At 48.2% G+C, this 18205-nt stretch overlaps 1 protein-coding gene and 1 long non-coding RNA gene across 2 annotated transcripts in view; one reads left to right on the plus strand and one right to left on the minus strand.

The window, feature by feature from the left end:
• LOC139276996 (cadherin-22-like) overlaps nucleotides 1-18205 on the minus strand; it is a 750218-nt gene that overhangs the window by 325823 nt on the left and 406190 nt on the right. The gene's annotated exons all lie outside the window — the stretch shown is intronic.
• LOC139277475 (uncharacterized) overlaps nucleotides 14829-18205 on the plus strand; it is a 108867-nt gene continuing 105490 nt past the window's right edge. The window contains exon 1 of the long non-coding RNA XR_011596088.1: nucleotides 14829-15052. This is a non-coding gene — a long non-coding RNA (uncharacterized lncRNA). The remainder of the gene's footprint in view (nucleotides 15053-18205) is intronic.

The raw sequence follows: 18205 nt of genomic DNA on the forward strand, positions 1-18205 counted from the left end.
GTGGAAGAATTAACTGCACAGGCAGCATTTAATGAATATGATATCATTGGCATCACGGAGACATGGCTCAACATCCAGGGGTATTCAACATTCAGGAAGGATAGACAGAAAGGAAAAGGAGGTGGGGTAGCGTTGCTGGTTAAAGAGGAAATTAACGCAATAGTAAGGAAGGACATTAGCTTGGATGATGTGGAATCTGTATGGGTGGAGCAGCGGAATACCAAAGGGCAGAAAACGCTAGTGGGGGTTTTGTACAGACCACCAAACAGTAGTAGTGAGATTGGGGATAGCATCAAACAAGAAATTAGGGATGCGTGCAATAAAGGTACGGCAGTTATCATGGGTGATTTTAAGCTACATATAGATTGGGCTAACCAAACTGGTAGCAATACGATGGAGGAGGATTTCCCAGAGTGTATTAGGGATGGTTTTCTGGACCAATATGTTGAGGAACCAACTAGAGGGCTGGCTATCCTAGACTGGGTGATGTGTAATGAGAAAGGACTAATTAGCAATATTGTTGTGCGAGGCCCCTTGGGGAAGAGTGACCATAATATGGTAGAATTCCTCATTAAGATGGAGAGTGACACAGTTAATTCAGAGACTAGGGTCCTGAACTTAAGGAAAGGTAACTTCGATGGTATGAGACGTGAATTAGATAGAATAGACTGCCAAATGATGCTTAGAGGGTTGACGGTGGATCGGCAGTGGCAAACATTTAAAGATCACATGGATGAACTTCAACAATTGTACATCCCTGTCTGGAGTAAAAATAAAATGGGGAAGGTGGCTCAACCGTGGCTAACAAGGGAAATTAAGGATAGTGTTAAATCCAAGGAAGAGGCATATAAATTGGTCAGACAAAGCAGCAAACCTGAGGACTGGGAGAAATTTAGAATTCAGCAGAGGAGGACAAAGGGTTTAATTAGGAGAGGGAAAATAGAGTATGAGAGGAAACTTGCCGGGAACATAAAAACTGACTGCAAAAGCTTCTTTAGATGTGCGAGAAGAAAAAGGTTAGTGAAGACAAATGTAGGTCCCTTGCAGTCAGATTCAGGTGAATTTATAATGGGGAACAAAGAAATGGCAGACCAGTTGAACAAATACTTTGGTTCTGTCTTCATGAAGGAAGACACAAATAACCTTCCGGAAGTACTAGGGGACCAAGGATCTCGTGAGAAGGAGGAACTGAAGGATATCCTTATTGTTGTGTACCTGTAAAGCATGCACTCCCATGTTCCACCAACAGGGAGCGCATCCCCCTGAAATCCCAAGGGATCCCAGCATCCCTTGGGAGCACTGTATATAAGCCAGCCCCTAAGGCCTGTTCCTCACTCTGGAGTGTCTTAATAAAGACTGAGGTCACTGTTACTTTAACCTCCCTGTGTGTAGTCTCATCTGTGTAGGAACACAATACTTATTAGGCAGGAAATTGTGTTAGGGAAATTGAAGGGATTGAAGGCCGATAAATCCCCAGGGCCTGATAGTCTGCATCTGAGAGTACTTAAGGAAGTGGCCCAAGAAATAGTGGATTCATTGGTGATTATTTTCCAACAGTCTATCGACTCTGGATCAGTTCCTATGGACTGGAGGGTAGCTAATGTAACACCACTGTTTAAAAAAGGAGGGAGAGAGAAAACGGGTAATTATAGACTGGTTAGCCTGACATCAGTAGTGGAGAAAATGTTGGAATCAATTATTAAAGATGAAATAACAGTGCATTTGGAGAGCAGTGACAAGATCGGTCCAAGTCAACATGGATTTATGAAAGGGAAATCATGCTTGACAAATGTTCTGGAGTTTTTTGAGGATGTAACTAGTAGAGTGGACAAGGGAGAACCAGTGAATGTGGTGTAATTGGATTTCAAAAGGTTTTTGACAAGGTCCCACACAAGAGACTGGTGTGCAAAATTAAAGCACATTGTATTGGGGATAATGTACTGACATGGATAGAGAACTGGTTGGCAGACAGGGATAAATGAGTCCTTTTCAAAATGGCAGGCAGTGACTAGTGGGTTGCCGCAGGGCTCAGTGCTGGGACCCCAGCTATTTACAATATACATACATTTTTTCGATGAAGGAATTGAGTGTAATATCTCCAAGTTTGCAAATGACACTAAACTGGGTGGCATTGTGAGCTGCGAGGAGGATGCTAAGAGGCTGCAGGGTGACGTGGACAGGTTAGGTGAGTGGGCAACTGCATGGCAGATGCAGTATATTGTGGATAAATGTGAGGTTATCCACTTTGGGGGCAAAAACACGAAGGCATATCTGAATGGCGGCAGATTAGGAAAAGGGGAGGTGCAACGAGACCTGGGTGTCATGGTACATCAGTCATTGAAAGTTGGCATGCAGGTACAGCAGGCGTTGAAAAAGGCAAATGGAATGTTGGCCTTCATAGCTAGGGGTTTTGAGTATAGGAGCAGGGAGGTCTTACTGCAGTTGTAGAGGGCCTTGGTGAGGCCTCATCTGGAATATTGTGTTCAGATTTGGTCTCCTAATCTGAGGAAGGACGTTCTTGCTATTGAAGGAGTGTAGCGAAGGTTCACCAGATTGATTCCCGGGATGACTGGTCTGACATATGAGGAGAGACTGGATCGATTGGGCCTTTATTCACTGGAGTTCCGAAAGATGAGAGGGGATCTCATAGAAACATATAAAATTCTGACAGGACTGGACAGGTTAGATGCAGGAAGAATGTTCCCGATGTTGGGGAAGTCCAGAACCAGGGCACACAGTCTAAGGATAAGGGGTAAGACATTTAGGACTGAGATGAGGAGAAACTTCTTCACTCAGAGAGTTGTTAACCTATGGAATTCCCTACCGCAGAGAGTTGTTGATGCCAGTTCATTGGATATATTCGAGAGTGAGTTAGATGTGGCCCTTATGGCTAAAGGGATCAAGAGGTATGGAGAAAACGCAGGAAAGGGGTACTGAGGTGAAAGATCAGCCATGATCTTATTGAATGATGGTGCAGGTTCGAAGGGCCGAATGGCTTACTCCTGCACCTGTTTTCTATGTTTCTATATTTCTATAATGAAGCGGTCCATGTGCATACAGCAAGACCTGGATAATATTCAGGCTTGAGCTGCTAAGTGGCAAGTAACATTTGCACCACACAAGTTTCAAGAAAGCAGCTCACCACCACCTTATCAAGGACAATTAGGGGTGGGCAATAAATTCTGGCCTTGCCAGCTACATCTATATCCCATAAACAAATAAAAAATGTGTTTGATGGTGAGATCACGCTTGAGGTAGCGGAAATGGCAGCGGGTAATTCATTGAACATGGGGGTTGGAGGGGTGGAAAGTGAGGACAAGGGGAACGCTATCATGGTTCTGGAAGGAAGGGGGAGTGCAGAAGTGTGGGAAACGGAACAGGCACGATCGAGGGTCATGTCAACCACAGTGGAGGGGAATCCTCAGTTGAGCAAAAAGGAAGGCATATCGGAAACAGTAATGTGGAAGGAGTCATCATCCGAACAGTTGCGGCGAAGATGGAGAAAGTGGGAGAATGGAATTGAGTTCTTCTAGAAAGTGGGGTAGGAGGAAGTACAGTCAAAGCAACTGTGAGCATCATAGAAACATAGAAAATAGGTGCAGGAGTAGGCCATTCGTCCCTTCGAACCTGCACCGGCATTCAATGAGTTCATGACTGCACATGCAACTTCAGTACCACATTCCTGCTTTCTCGCCATACCCCTTGATCCCTTTAGATGTAGTAAGGACTACATCTAACTCCTTTTCGAATATATTTAGTGAATTCGCCTCAACAACTTTCTGTGGTAGAGAATTCCACAGGTTCACCACTCTCTGGGTGAAGAAGTTTCTCCTCATCTCGGTCCTAAATGGCTTACCCCTTATCTTGAGACTGTGTCCCCTGGTTCTGGACTTCCCCAACATTGGGAACATTCTTCCTGCATCTAACCTGTCTAATCCCATCAGAATTTTAAACATTTCTATGACACCCCCTCTCATTCTTCTGAACTCCAGTGAATACAAGCCCAGTTGATCCAATCTTTCTTGATATGTCAGTCCCGCCATCCCGGGAATCAGTCTGGTGAACCTTCGCTGCACTCCCTCAATAGCAAGAATGTCCTTCCACAAGTTAGGAGACAAAAACTGTACACAATACTCCAGGTGTGGCCTCACCAAGGTCCGCTACAACTGTAGTAACACCTCCCTGCCCCTGTACTCAAATCCCCTTGCTGTGAAGGCCAACATGCCATTTGCTTTCTTAACCGCCTGCTGCACCTGCATGCCAACCTTCAATGACTGATGTACCATGACACCCAGGTCTCATTGCACCTCCCCTTTTCCTAATCTGTCACCATTCAGATAATAGTCTGTCTCTCTGTTTTTACCACCAAAGTGGATAACCTCACATTTATCCACATTATGGGCCCAAGTTTCGGCCTCAGTTGCTCCCGATTTTTTGGAGCAACTGGTGTAGAACGGAGTATCTTAGAAATTTAAATTCTCAGCATTTAGTTTGCTCCAGTTCTCGTCAGTTAGAACAGTTTCACTTTGGAACAGGATTTTTTTTTCAAAAGATGGTGTGTCCGGCCACATACACCTGTTTTCAAAGTTTCGGTAGTGAAAACTTACTCCAAACTAACTTAGAATGGAGTAAGTGAAGATTTTTGGACGCTCGAAAAAACCTTGTCCACACTTTAGAAAATCAAGCGCAGGTTACAAATCAGGCGTAGGGAATAGCGGGGGGCGGGGGGGTTTAAAGGGAAGTTTACAAACATTAAACACTTCAGTTTTACAAATAAAGAGCCATCATCAATAAGAAATAATAAAAACATCAATAAATCAACCAATAAATCAATCAAAAAAAATTGATAAGAAATAATTTTTTTTTAAAAAGCAATAAATAAAACATTTTCTACTTACCGACTGCAGCACCAGGAGCCCTCCAACAGCGTGCTGGGATGCCGCGCCACCTCCCCATTGTGTCTCTGTCAGTGTCTCTATCTCTCTGTCTGTCTGTGTGTGTCTCTCACTCTCTGTCTGTCAGTGTCTGTGTTTCTGACAGCGAGGGGAGGGGGAGGAGGGGGGTAGAGGGAGAGAGGGGGGGGCAGGGGGAGGGAGGCAGAGGGATGGGGAGAAGGGGGAGGGGGGGAGAAGGGGAGGAGAAGGGGGGGAGAAGGGGGAAGGGGGGAGAGGAGAAGGGGAAAGAGAAGGGGGGAGAAGGGGAAAGAGAAGGGGGAGAAGGGAAAAGAGAAGGGGGAGAAGGGGAAAGAGAAGGGTGGAGAAGGGGAAAGCGAAGGGGGGGATAAGGGGGGGAGAAAGGGAAGGAGGGGAAGGGAGAGGGGAAGGGAAGGGGGGAAGGGAGGGAGAAGGAGAAGGGAAGGGGGGTAAAATGGAGGGGGGAAGGGGGTTGGAAGGGAGGGGGAAGGGGGGAAGGGGGTGGAAGGGAGGGGGTGGAAGGAAGGGGGGGAAGGGGGGCGGAAGGGAGGGGGAGAAGGGGGTGGAAGGGAGGGGGGGAAGGGGGGGTGGAAGAGAGGGGGAAGGGAGGGGGGGAAGGGAGGGGGGGTAAGGGGGGAAGGGAGGGAAGGGAGAAGGGGAAGGGGGGGAATGGAGGGGAAGGGAGGGGGGATGGGGGGGAAGGGGGGTGGAAGGGAGGGGGGCAGGGTGGTAGAAGGGAGGGGGAGGGAGGGGGGAAGAAGGGAGGAGAGGGGAGGGGGGAAGGGGGGAAGGGGGGAAGGGAGGGGGGAAGGGAAGGGGGGGAAGGGAGAAGGCGAAGGGGGGAAGGGTGAAGGGGAAGGGAGGGGGAAATGGGGAAGGGAGGGGCGAAGGGAAGGGTGGGAAGGGAGAAGGAGAAGGGGGAAGGGTGAAGGGGAAGGGAGGGGGGGAAAGAGAAGAGAGGGTGGGAAAGGAGAAGAGAGGCGGAGGAGAAGAGGGGGGGTAAGGAGAAGGGGGGGAAAGGAGAAGAGGGAGGGGGAAGGAGAAGGGGGGAAGGACGGGGGGGAAAGGAGGGGAGGGAAGGAGAAGAGAGTGGTGGGGGGGGCTGAACGGGCCGGGCCCGGCCGGGCCCAAGACTTCGGGCAGGGCCCGTCCCCAGCACCAGATTTACAGGTAGGTGGCGTTGGGTCAGGTCGGGTCCGGGGTCCGGGGTCCGGCGTCGGGAGCGCGGGTCGGGTCGGGGGGGGGGGCAGAGGGAGGTCGGTTTGGTTCGGGGGGGAGGGAGGTAGGGAGAGGGAGGTCAGGTCGGGTCGGGGGGGGGGAGGGAGGTTGGTTCGGTTCGGGTCGGAGGGAGGGAGAGGGAGGTCAGGTCGAGTGGGGGGGGGGGGCGCGGGTCGGGTTGGGTCGGGTCGGAGGGAGGGAGGGAGAGGGAGATCAGGTCGGGTGCGGGGAGGGGGTGAGCGCGGGTCGGGTGGGAGGGAGGTCGGTTCGGTTCGGATCGGTAGGGAGGGAGGGAGAGGGAGGTCAGGTCGGGTCGGGGGCTGGGGGGGAGAGCGTGGGTCGGGTCCGGTCCGGGGGCAGGGGCTGGAAGTGAGAGTCGAGTCGGGTCGGGAGGAAGCAGGAGCTGGGCGTGGGAGGCAGCCTTATGCACACAGCCCCAGTGAGGCCATTCGGCCAGGGCTAGGGGCTGCGTGCTTTGGGCCCCTTCCACACAGTTTTAGGTGCCTGGAGCTACTGCACATGCGCGCCCACTGTAGCGCGCATGTGCAGAGGTCCCGACACTGTTTTCACCGTAGTGACCTAGCTCCGCCCCCAACTGCTCGTGCTGCGCCGCGCCTGACTCAAGAGGACTAGCAGGGAGCCGGAGAATCTGGAAGTTTTTTTTGGACGCACTTTGTGGCGCGGAAAACGGGCGTCCAGGTCAGGGCTGCGCCATTCTAGGTGCGGCCCGAAACTTGGGCCCTATACTGCATCTGCCATGCATTTGCCCACTCACCTAACCTATCCAAGTCATTCTGCAGCCTCATAGCATCCTCCTCGCAGCTCACACTGCCACCCAACTTAGTGTCATCCGCAAATTTGGAGATACTACATTAATCCCCTCGTCTAAATCATTAATGTACAATGTAAACAGCTGGGGCCCCAGCACAGAACCTTGCGGTACCCCACTGGTCACTGCCTGCCATTCTGAAAAGTACCCATTTACTCCTACTCTTTGCTTCCTGTCTGACAACCAGTTCTCAATCCACGTCAGCACACTACCCCCCAATCCCATGTGCTTTAACTTTGCACATTAATCTCTTGTCGAACGCCTTCTGCAAGTTCAAATACATCAATCAACTGGTTCTCCCTTGTCCACTCTACTGGAAACATCACTGGGCTTATAATGAATGTTTGTCGATAGCCTATCCCCAGAAATGGAGACAGAGAAGTTGAGGAAAGGAAGATAAGGGAAGACTCAGAGATGGACCATGTGAAGGTGAGGGACGGGTGGAAATTGGATGCAAAGTGAATGAAATGTTCTGGTTCCGGGCGAGAGCCAGAAACGGCACCGATACAATTATTAATGTATCGGGAAAAAGAGGTGAGGGAGGGGACCCGAGTAGCACTGGAACAAAGAATGTTCCACATATCCCACGAAAAGACAGGCCTAGCTGGGACCCGGGCGGGTTCCCATAGCAACACCTTTTATTTGGATGAAGTGAGTGGAGTCAAAGGAGAAGTTGTTCAATGTGAGAACAAATCCAGCCGGGCGGAGGAGGGTGGTGGATGGGGACTCGATGGGAATGGCTATATCTGCTTCTGCTGTATAATCCCCTGCAGACAATATATCGTTATGTGCTACCGCTGTGCAGCACACCCTGCCCAATATTCTGACATATGTGCACTCGTGCTGTGCAATTGTCTGCACCCAATATGCCGATATGCGAACCCGATGTGGCATGCTTCACTCCCAATATTCCAATTGCCTGTTTTGCGATGCTCTGTGCCAAAACACAAAAGCGAGAAATGAACTTGCAGAGAGCGAGGACGTCATTAATGTGAGCCACTCTGGGCTAATTCGAACTGGTGACTAGTCGGAGAATGGAATCGACCAAGGCCCAGAAGCAGATCACCAGAACCTCACCCTGAACTGGCAATGCAGAAAATAAATTGAATTTAAAGAAAAATTCTCATATCCTGACAAAATTCAAGGGATTAACCTGTTATCTCTGCAGGTAAATGCTGTGCTGGGGTCGTCATTCATCCATATCGACAGACAGCTCAGAGTTTCCACTGCGGGCCTGTGCTGCATAAGCTGATCTGAGTCCGGCAACAGTTGACGTGCTACAGCTGCTTCCCGAAGTTAGTTAGATTGGGGTGGGCGGGGAGGTGAAATCATCCGCTTTTAATTGTTATCTGGAAGGTGGGTATTGAGCGAGGACAGAATGGGACTTGACTGTGCAGCCTCCTGTAGTTAATAAGCCTGCTGCTATTCACCCATGAGAAATGACACTTGGGGCCATGGCTCAGCGAGCGGTGAATGCCCCCTAGATTGTACTATGGCAGGAGTTAGTGCTCTCAGCAGTGGAAACAGTGAGAGAATGAAAGTCATTTCTCAATAGAAATGACAGCAAGGCTCCCAAAAGGACTGTTTTTTAATTTGCCATCAATCCCACACACTGAATGTTGCAATCTATTGCACTGAAGGACAAGAAAAGTTATTATAGAATGGATCTTAAGGTGGAAAGGCACTCTCTCTCTCTCTCTCTGTAAAAGTTTTTATTAAACTTTGTTCCATTTATTTGCAGTGGTATAGACCCTGTCAAGGTGCATCAACGTGACACTTGCAGGAGATGCCATTGTGGCGAGAGTGTCACACAACTCTTCTGCCCCTTGACCTTTCTCAAACAATAACCTTTCATTGTTGTCGTGCTCATCAAACGAAGGGCATCATCTCACATGGGTGCAGAGGAGAAATGGATACAGAGCAGAGGGCAGTCGGGTAAACAAAAGCACAGCTAAAGAGAAAGATTTGAGAGGCTTCTGAAAAGGAGGGAGGCGGCAGGGACAGAGGCTATCGGGGAGCAAGGTTCACAGGACAGGAGTGTGGTGGTGGAAAGATTTATATTTGCTCAAACATTTTCAATGAAACCAATGCTGTTGTGATTGTAAATCCAGTCCGATCCTTCGGAAACTGACTTGTAAATTCATTTTAGCCACAAGCATTTTAAATAATGGAGCAGGTATTAATCAGATAGAATCTTTTTCTTGTCTCTCTCGGCTTCCCATGAGTTGCTTCAATGAGCGCTGAGTGCGGTGGTTAGGAATTAAAGCTTCGTACCTGCTGCCATGTTTACTTGTGTTAAATAAAATGGATTTATATACACACTGGATCATTGATTCTGTCACATCATAAACTCCAATGATTGCTGCTATTGTTGAAACAGTACAACCCCTGCCAGACTCAATCCAACGCTGCAGAATGGGCTCAATGCGACAACACTTGAGCACTATGTACGAAGGAGAGATGTTTTATTTCAGCTTGTTTTTGACTTTGACCAGACTTGTAGAACACTGATGTGTTAGTACAACAGGTGGCACCCTGAGTAACTCACCATCTTCAATATATAAATCTCAGGGGGCCGAAATCTGCTTTATAAAGCTGACCGTTAGCACCGGCGCTAGGCGGCAAACGAGCGGCAACGGCCGACCTTCGATGGTAAGCAGCGTCGACGCCTCGACCTACGTTCAGTCGGCTCTTTGGTAGAGGCACCAAGAGGCAATGCTGCGCTGGCTAACGCCACCCACGTGGTGACATCATCCGGCGTGCAACGCCTCCTTGACGCCTCCGTCGCAACATTTGCTTTGTGCGGCTGTCGTACAAATTGGCGGCTGTGCAGCCAGGAAATAGTGGTTGTAAAAAAGCGGATCTCAGGCGGAATTGCTCAGCTTTTCTCTTTATTTATTTCTGCATTTTTTCATTCGTTTTAAGAGTAGGGGAGTGTGTGTGCGTGTGGATCGGAGAAGTTTGAGGTTTTTTTTCCTCCCTTTTTTTTCTAGCATAGCGGCAGCCTCCCGTCAGGAACTTGAGTAGCCCTCCCGAGCTGTCACTTTTTAGCGCCGCTCTCTCATGTTTGGACATGAAAACTGAATTTGGGACATTGAGGCTGCTCCTAACGTCCGGCGCTAAAATCAGCACACGAGCGGTGATACCGCCTCAAAAATGACCATAACGAATTTCTATCCCTAAATCTATAACGTGCCTCTGGAAACTTGGAGATGTCTGATTACATTCTCTTAACTGGAATTAAACCAGCATTATAAAGGCTAAACCTAGGTATTGAATCGTTGAAGTTCTAGGTTGAGGGGCACAGATATAGCGATAAAAGATGAATTGGATATATTTTGGTCTGATTACACTCCTGTGAAGCATCTTGGGATGTTTTGCCTTGTGAAAGGTGCTATATAAATGAAAGTTGTTGTTGTAGGTGCAACATCAGGTGGTACTGGGTCAGTCACACAGTTGAAAGACTCAGAAATACAAGGGGATGGGAATGTTGGAGAGCAACAGAGCCACTTAATGGCAGGAGCCAGAACTTAATGTCATCACAAGATGGCACAACTTTCTTCTGTCCCTTTCAACTTCTACAACAGTTCCAGATCTATTGAAAGCACAAAAAAGGATTTACAAGGATGATACCTGAACTGAGAGGCTATAACTATCAGGGAAGTTTGAACAGGCTGGGTCTCTCTTCACAAGAAAAGAGAAGGAGGGGTGACCTCATAGAGGTCTTTAAAATTATGAAGGGGTTTGATAGGATAAACCTAGAGGAGATGTTTCCAATTGTGGGGAGACCAAAACGAGAGGCCATAAATATAAGATGGTCACTAATAAATCCAATACGGAGTTCAGGATGAATTTTTTTAAGCAGAATAGTTAGAATGTGGAACTTGGTACCAATTGGAGTAGTTGAGGCAAATAGCATAAATGCTTTTAAGGGGAAGCCAGATAACTACATTAGGGAGAAAGGGATAGAAGGATATGATGATGGGGTGAGATAAAGTAAGGTGGGAGGAGGCCCATGTGGAGTATAAACACTTGCATAGACCATTTGGGCCGACTGGCCTCTTTCTGTGCAGTATATGTATGTCATTCTGTGCTTGTCTCAACTCTATTGTTTCTCTTTGTTTTAATCAATTCCTCCTGAATTCCCAGTGCCATCCTATTAGTTCCTCTTGCTCCCTGCTTCCTCACTGTGTTGAAATTAAAATTATTACATTACCCGTGGTCTAATTCATCTGTTGTGAAAAGCTCCCTTTTCTCCATTGCATTTCCCTTCATCCTACAGTCTACAGGCTTAAAAAATCCCAAGTTTGGTGTCCTGTACTCAATAATACTTGATTTACCTTATTTTCTTTTTTCCAACTTCAATGGCATTCTTCTCTATGGCCCTAAACCCCTTGAGAGAGAAATTCGGCTGCTTAGCGGCTCCCATTAGCGCCTGGGGGTGGGGGGTACTAATGGAGAGCTCAGGCAGTAGCGCCGCGGTGGGGCAAATCCCATGCCACACGATAAATTCGCCGGCCCCCTAGTGCCGCAGTAACAGTGAGCGCCTCAGCACCTTTCACCACGCAGATTGTAACGGCAGTGAGCGGGCAACGTTCACTGGGCGCCCGATCGGCAAAGTTCAGTAGCACCAACAGCGCCAGGGAGCAGAGGTGTAAACAACTCGTCTGGTGGCTGGCGGGGCGCTACTTAAAGGGATGCGCCCCACTGCTGCCATTCCAAAGGTCATTTCTGCATGCCGGAGAGCGCATGATGCGTCTCCAGCCAGATAAATACTGCTTAGTCCACGGATCGTCAAAGCACTTCGCATTTCATCCCACAGCATATCGCAGTTCTGAATCATTGGGGGTGGGTGTGCAGTCTCCAGTGACCCTCCCCTTTCATGGCTGGAAGGCGCCTTCGCCAATGCTCACTCCTGATTACACAACACTTCGTATTTGTTATCGTTTGGAGCCTAACGCCACTCACCGATGCCATTAGCGCCTGATTTAGCGGCCCCCGCCCCCCCCCTCCACATGCATTCAGTGCAGAGACTGAACTTCGCGGGTGTAGATATTGGCCGGCGCTAAACGCACAACTTTTCAAAAGTTAAAGCCTCAACCAGGTGGTAACGAAATTTCTAGCCTCTTGTCTTTAGCCCAGCTTTCTCAATAAAGACAAAAAAGCAACTTGTCAGACGGAAGTTCTCCTGAATCCCCATCAGCTACACATGTACTACTGAACCCTTGCACTAGTTACTTCATTTAATTATATTTTGTGATGTGAGCATGACGAGCAATGGTGATTTGCACGCAGAGTGGGATTCAGAGTCAACCACATTGGTAGGGTTTGGAGTCACATATAGGCCAGACAGAGTAAGGACAGCAGGATTCCCTCCCTGAAGGACATTAGTCAACTAATTGGACAGTTTCATGGTCATTTTTACTGATACCAGCCTTTGGCCCCAAGTTTCCACATGATTTGCTCCTGATTTTTAGGAACAACTCGTGTAGAACGGAGTATCTTACAAATCGGAATTCTCCACATTTAGTTTGCTCCAGTTCTAGTCAGTTAGAACAGTTTCAGTTTGGAACAGAATTTTTTTTTCAAAAGGGGGCGTGTCCGGCCACTTACGCCTGATTTCAAAGTTTCGTGAGTGAAAACTTACTCCAAACTAACTTAGAATGGAGTAAGTGAAGATTTTTGTACGCTCGAAAAAACCTTGTCTACACTTTAGAAAATCAGGCGTAGGTTACAAATTAGGCGTAGGGAATGAGGTGGGGGGGGAGGGGGAGGAAGGGAAGTCATTAAATTCTACAATCAATCCTTAGTTATACTTATACAAATATTATACAAATAAATCCAACCTGAATAAAAATTTATAAGCAAAGAAAAGATTAAATAAACCATGTTCCTACCTGTGTGAAAGTGCTTCAGGCAGGCCTTTCATGTTGGAGACAGGCAGTGGTGTGGCGTCAGTGTCTCGACGGCAGCGGCAGCAAGCTTCGAGCTGAGCGGCAGTGCTTGAGGCAGGCCTTCATTCTCTTCGTGGCTGGCCGCTAAGAAGCAGCACCGGACGGACCCGAGGCCATTCAGCCATGAGATATCAGCGGCGTCAGTGGCTGGCCGGCAGCCGAAGAATCAGCAGACCGATGTGAGGCCATTCGGCCATGAGATAGCAGCGGCGTCAGTGGCTGGCCGGCAGCCAAAGAATCAACGCAGGACACATGCAGCTCATTAAGGTTCTTGAGGCCATTCGGCCACGCTTTAGGGGCGGCGTCAGTGGCTGGCCGGCAGCCAAAGATACAGCAGCAGCCTTCGAGCTGTGAGGGGGAATGAGGCCATTTGGACAGGGAGAGGCAGCCACATCGACAGTTTTATATTTAAATTTGCAGAATGGGTGCTGCATTGTCAACACCACATATTATTGCAAAGTTGAATTGGCACTCTTATTTCTCCAAACACACAGTCCTTAATTTGCATGCACCAATGCAGCACCAGTTCTGCAAGTTTAGCAGTGAAAAGCTGAACTCACTGATTTCAGCAGGTGATTTATTCAGCAGTGCTGCGAAAAGCACTCCCTCACACAGAAATATCAAAAAAAATTAAATTACAAGCCTTTGCAGGGGTCCAAGAAACAAATCTTCACTTTTTCTGCAGTATTTTTAAAAATGGCCGAGTGCTAATGTTTGTGTGAGACTGCGCGTGCGCGCACGCTCCAACGCGCATGCGCAGGGTTGCCGGCACCACGAAGGCTAATTTAAATTGTACCCGCCCCCTGCTACTTAGAAAATCGACGCGAGTGTTAGGCTCCGCCCCCTACTGCGAAGAGCGCGCTGCGCCAAGCAGACATTCGAGCTCCAAGGAGCTCGAGAATATCGGACTTTTATTTAGGCGCAGTTTTCGGTGCGAAAAACAGGCGCCCAGCTCGGAGGTGCGCCGTTTACGTCGTGGCACGAAACTTGGGGCCAATATTTCTAGATCTTTTTAAAATTCTGAAACTGTCATGGTGGGATTTCAAATAATGTTCGCTGGATTATCAGTCCAGGTCTCTGGATTACTGGTCTAGGAACATAACCACTACACTACTGTACGACACTGATGTTCTTCTGAACCCCCATTAGTTACTGAATTTATTCTGAACTTCCATTAGTTACTGAATTATTCTGAACCCGCATTAGTTGCTGAATTTATTCTGAAGCCCCGTTAGTTATTGACGTTTAGAGCAGATTATTGGGGGGTAAGGTAAAATAAATGTTTTCCAGGAGATGCTGATTTCTGGTTTTGAATTGTAGGCCTGCTTTTCTCAGCTAAAAAAGATGAAAGGCAATGTTCACAGCAGCAGCACTCACTGGATTTCATCAAAGGGACAGTTACATGAAACAAAGCATCTTTAAAGTATTCAACAGCTTTGATTTTACACCTCAGGAATTGTTAAGAGATGAACAGAGCAGTGTCTAAATGGGATTAGATCTCTTTGATTGTTGATGTATGTCTTAATGCAGCATATATTAGTGTTGCAGGAGACATAGTCACACAGATTTAAATGAGCCTAGTAAATGAACTACTTGATCTATCACACACTGTGTGTATTGATACTGCAAACATGCCGGGGCTGAAATTCAGGCCCACCAGAAACCTGGCGGAACTACGATGTTTTAACTGTTCTTACCGCCGTATTGGAAGAGGTGGACTCCTGATCGATATTCAGCTCTTTGTCGTTTTTTTTCGACCAGACTGGAAGTGCGGTGGTAATTGCTGGTGAGGGGCAGAAGTTGGGGCGGGACCGAGTCTCTGCCGCTGTCACTCAACGGCGGAGCGGTGGTGACGTCAGTGCGCATGTGCATCACCATGTCCCTCCCCTCATTTTGTACATTCGACCACTGGGCCACCAGGGAGGGTTTCGGCCGGGCCAGCGGCCTGGCACCCAAGAGGGGGTGCCAATTGTCTGGCCAATCGGGAAGTCGGCCGGCAAAAAAAAACATGGCGGCCGCAGCAGTGCGCCCTCCGCTTGAAGGGCCGCCGCGATGGTGTGGCTCACTCACACAAAACAAGGTGCCCCGACAGAAAAAGCTGTCACGGGGCACCGTGGGCGGATGAAAGATTTTGGCAGGTAAATTTTGCACGGATTGGGATGGAGGTGTGGGAGATCGACGGTGAGAGCTTTGATGGCATGCTTGTGGCGGTCGGCCGCAGTGGGGTGGAAGTGGGGACAGGCCGAAAAATCCCCGAGGTGAATTTGGATCATAGCAGCCAATTGATTCCACCGCATGGCCGCCGCAAAACGGCAGTAATGGGCCTTATCCAACCCTGAATTATGGCCCCTCTGTTTTTGAATGCATTTACAAGGATGCTACACATAATAACCAGAGCAGATGTTATTTTGATAGAGAAGTACTGAGTATGGTAACTACCTCTTCTCTTCCCTGGGGCAGCCCCCCGGAGTCGAGGATGACTTGCTTCCACATTAAAATGAGTTCTAAAGTGACTGATGAGACCAATGCGGGATCTCTAGTCTCCGTCACAGATGGGGCGATAGTGGTTGGAGGGACGGGTAGGTGGGGTGCTTGATTTGTCGTGCGCTCCTTTCGCTGTTTGCATTTGGCTTCCGCGTGCTCCCGGTGAAGAGACGCGAGGTGTTTGGCGCCTTCTCCAATGCTTCTCCTCCACCTTGAGCGGTCTTGGGCCAGGGATTTCCAAGAGTCGGTGGGGATGTTACATTATTTTGAGGAGGCTTTGAGGGTGTACTTGAAGCGTACACTTCCTCCTGGAACCCGCTTGCTGTGACGTAGCTCGGAGTATTGCGCTTGTTTCTGGAGTCTAGTATCGGGCCTGTGGACAATGTGGCCCACCCATCGGAGCTGGTTGAGCGTGATCAATGCCTCGATGATGGGGATGTTGGCCTCAGCGAGAACACCGACATTGGTGCGCCTATCCTGCCAGTGAATTTGTAGGATTTTGCAGAGGCAGCATTGGTGGTACTTCTCCAGTGCTTTGAGGTGCCTGCTGTACATAGTCCATGTCTCTGAAGCATATAGGAGGTGCGGTGCCACTACTGCTCTGTAGACCATGAGTGTGGTGGCGGGTTTGGGATCCTGGTCTTCGAACACTCTTCTCCTAACGAACTAATTGTGCGATTAGACACTTTACAATCTGTCCGACTCAACATTTAGTTCAACAACTTCAGATCATAACCACTGCTCCTATTTTCTCACACAGCAGGGGCTGTAATGGTTTTGCCATTTACACTTCCTCTGTTCTTACCTTTTTGTTTCTTTATTTGTACCATTACCTATGGCCCCCTTTTACTTTGCCCCATCACCCCTTTTTTTTCATTTAATCACTCCTACCTATCACATGCCTTCCCTTCTGTACATTCCATCCCCTCCTCTCCTTTCCCACCGTACTTGCTGATAAACTGTTAAATCTCTAACTTCTTCCAGTTCTGACAAAGGGTCATCGACCTGAAACGTTAACTCCGTTTCTCTCTCCGCAGGTGCTGCCTGACCAGCTGAGCGTTTCCAGCATTTTCTGTTTTTATACTGGTTGAGGTTTTGTATTGGGTCTTGTTGGAGAAACGGCTGGCAGGAGTGGGGGGGGGGGGGCGGGGGCGGCGGGGCGGCGGTGGCGGGACAAAGAAGATGATGAGGAATTTTGTGATCATTTAGGAAAGGAATGTCAGTACTGGATATTGGAACTTATGGCAATTTTGGGCACTTCATCATTGCACTGCAGTGGTGTAAACTTTTCCAATTCCAATTCAACCGGCCTTACTGTCCATTTGAATGAGACTGCCCATTAGTTTTGAATTAAAGGTGGTTTTGTATCACACCCATTAGTGCCATGGAATGTATTACTACACAATCTCACACAATCCAAACAGTCAGTAGATGGGCTGGATTTTAACTCGGATCCTGGGGGTAAAAGGCCAGTGTGTAACCCACTTATCCAGCTCTCAAAGTACATTTAAATATAGCTCACTTCCAAAGAAACATAGAAAGATAGAAAATAGATGGAGGAGCAGGCCATTCAGCCCTTCAAGCCTGCACCACCATTTAATATGATCATGGCTGACATAGAACTTTAGTACCCCATTCCTGCTTTCTATCCATACCCATTGATCCCTTTAGCCGTAAGGGCCACATAGAAACATAGAAACATAGAAAATAGGTGCAGGAGTAGGCCATTCGGCCCTTCGAGCTTGCATCACCATTCAATAAGATCATGGCTGATCATTCCCTCAATACCCCATTCCTGCTTTCTCTCCATATCCCTTGATCCCTTTAGCTGTAAGGGCCACATAGAAACATAGAAAATAGGTGCAGGAGTAAGCCATTCGGCCCTTCGAGCCTGCACCACCATTCAATAAGATCATGGCTGATCATTCCCTCAGTACCCCTTTCCTGCTTTCTCTCCATACCCTTTGATCCCTTTAGCCGTAAGGGCCATATCTAACTAATTCTTGAATATATCCAATGAACTGGCATCGACAACTCTCTGCGGCAGAGAATTCCACAGGTTAACAACTCTCTGAGTGAAGAAGTTTCTCCTCATCTCAGTCCTAAATGGCCTACCCCTTATCCTTAGACTATGTCCCCTGGTTCTGGACTTCCCCAACATCGGGAACATTCTTCCCGCATATAACTTGTCCAGTCCCGTCAGAATCTTGTATGTTTCTATGAGATCCCCTCTCATCATTCTAAACTCCAGTGTATAAAGGCCCAGTTGATCCAGTCTCTCCTCATATGTCAGTCCAGCCATCCCGGGAATCAGTCTGGTGAACCTTTGCTGAACTCCCTCAATAACAATAATGTCCTTCCTCAGATTAGGAGACAAAAACTGAACACAATATTCCAGGTGAGGCCTCACCAAGGCCCTATACAACTGCAATATGACCTCCCTGCTCTTATGCTCAAATCTCCTAGCTATGAAGGCCAACATACCATTTGCCTTCTTCACCGCCTGCTGTACCTGCATGCCAACTTTCAATAACTGATGAACCATGACACCCAGGTCTCGTTACACCTCCCCTTTTCCTAATCTGCCGCCATTCAGATAATATTCTGCCTTCATGTTTTTGCCCCCAAAGTGGATAACCTCATACTTATCCATATTATACTGCATCTGCCATGCATTTGCCCATTCACCTAACCTGTCCAAGTCACCCTGCAGCCTCTTAGCGTCCTCCTCACCGCTCACACCACCACACAGTTTAGTGTCATCTGCAAACTTGGGGATATTACATTCAATTCCTTCATCTAAATCA

This window comes from Pristiophorus japonicus, chromosome 12 (assembly GCF_044704955.1).
Source record: "Pristiophorus japonicus isolate sPriJap1 chromosome 12, sPriJap1.hap1, whole genome shotgun sequence".
In the NCBI taxonomy this organism is placed as follows: Eukaryota; Metazoa; Chordata; class Chondrichthyes; family Pristiophoridae; genus Pristiophorus; species Pristiophorus japonicus.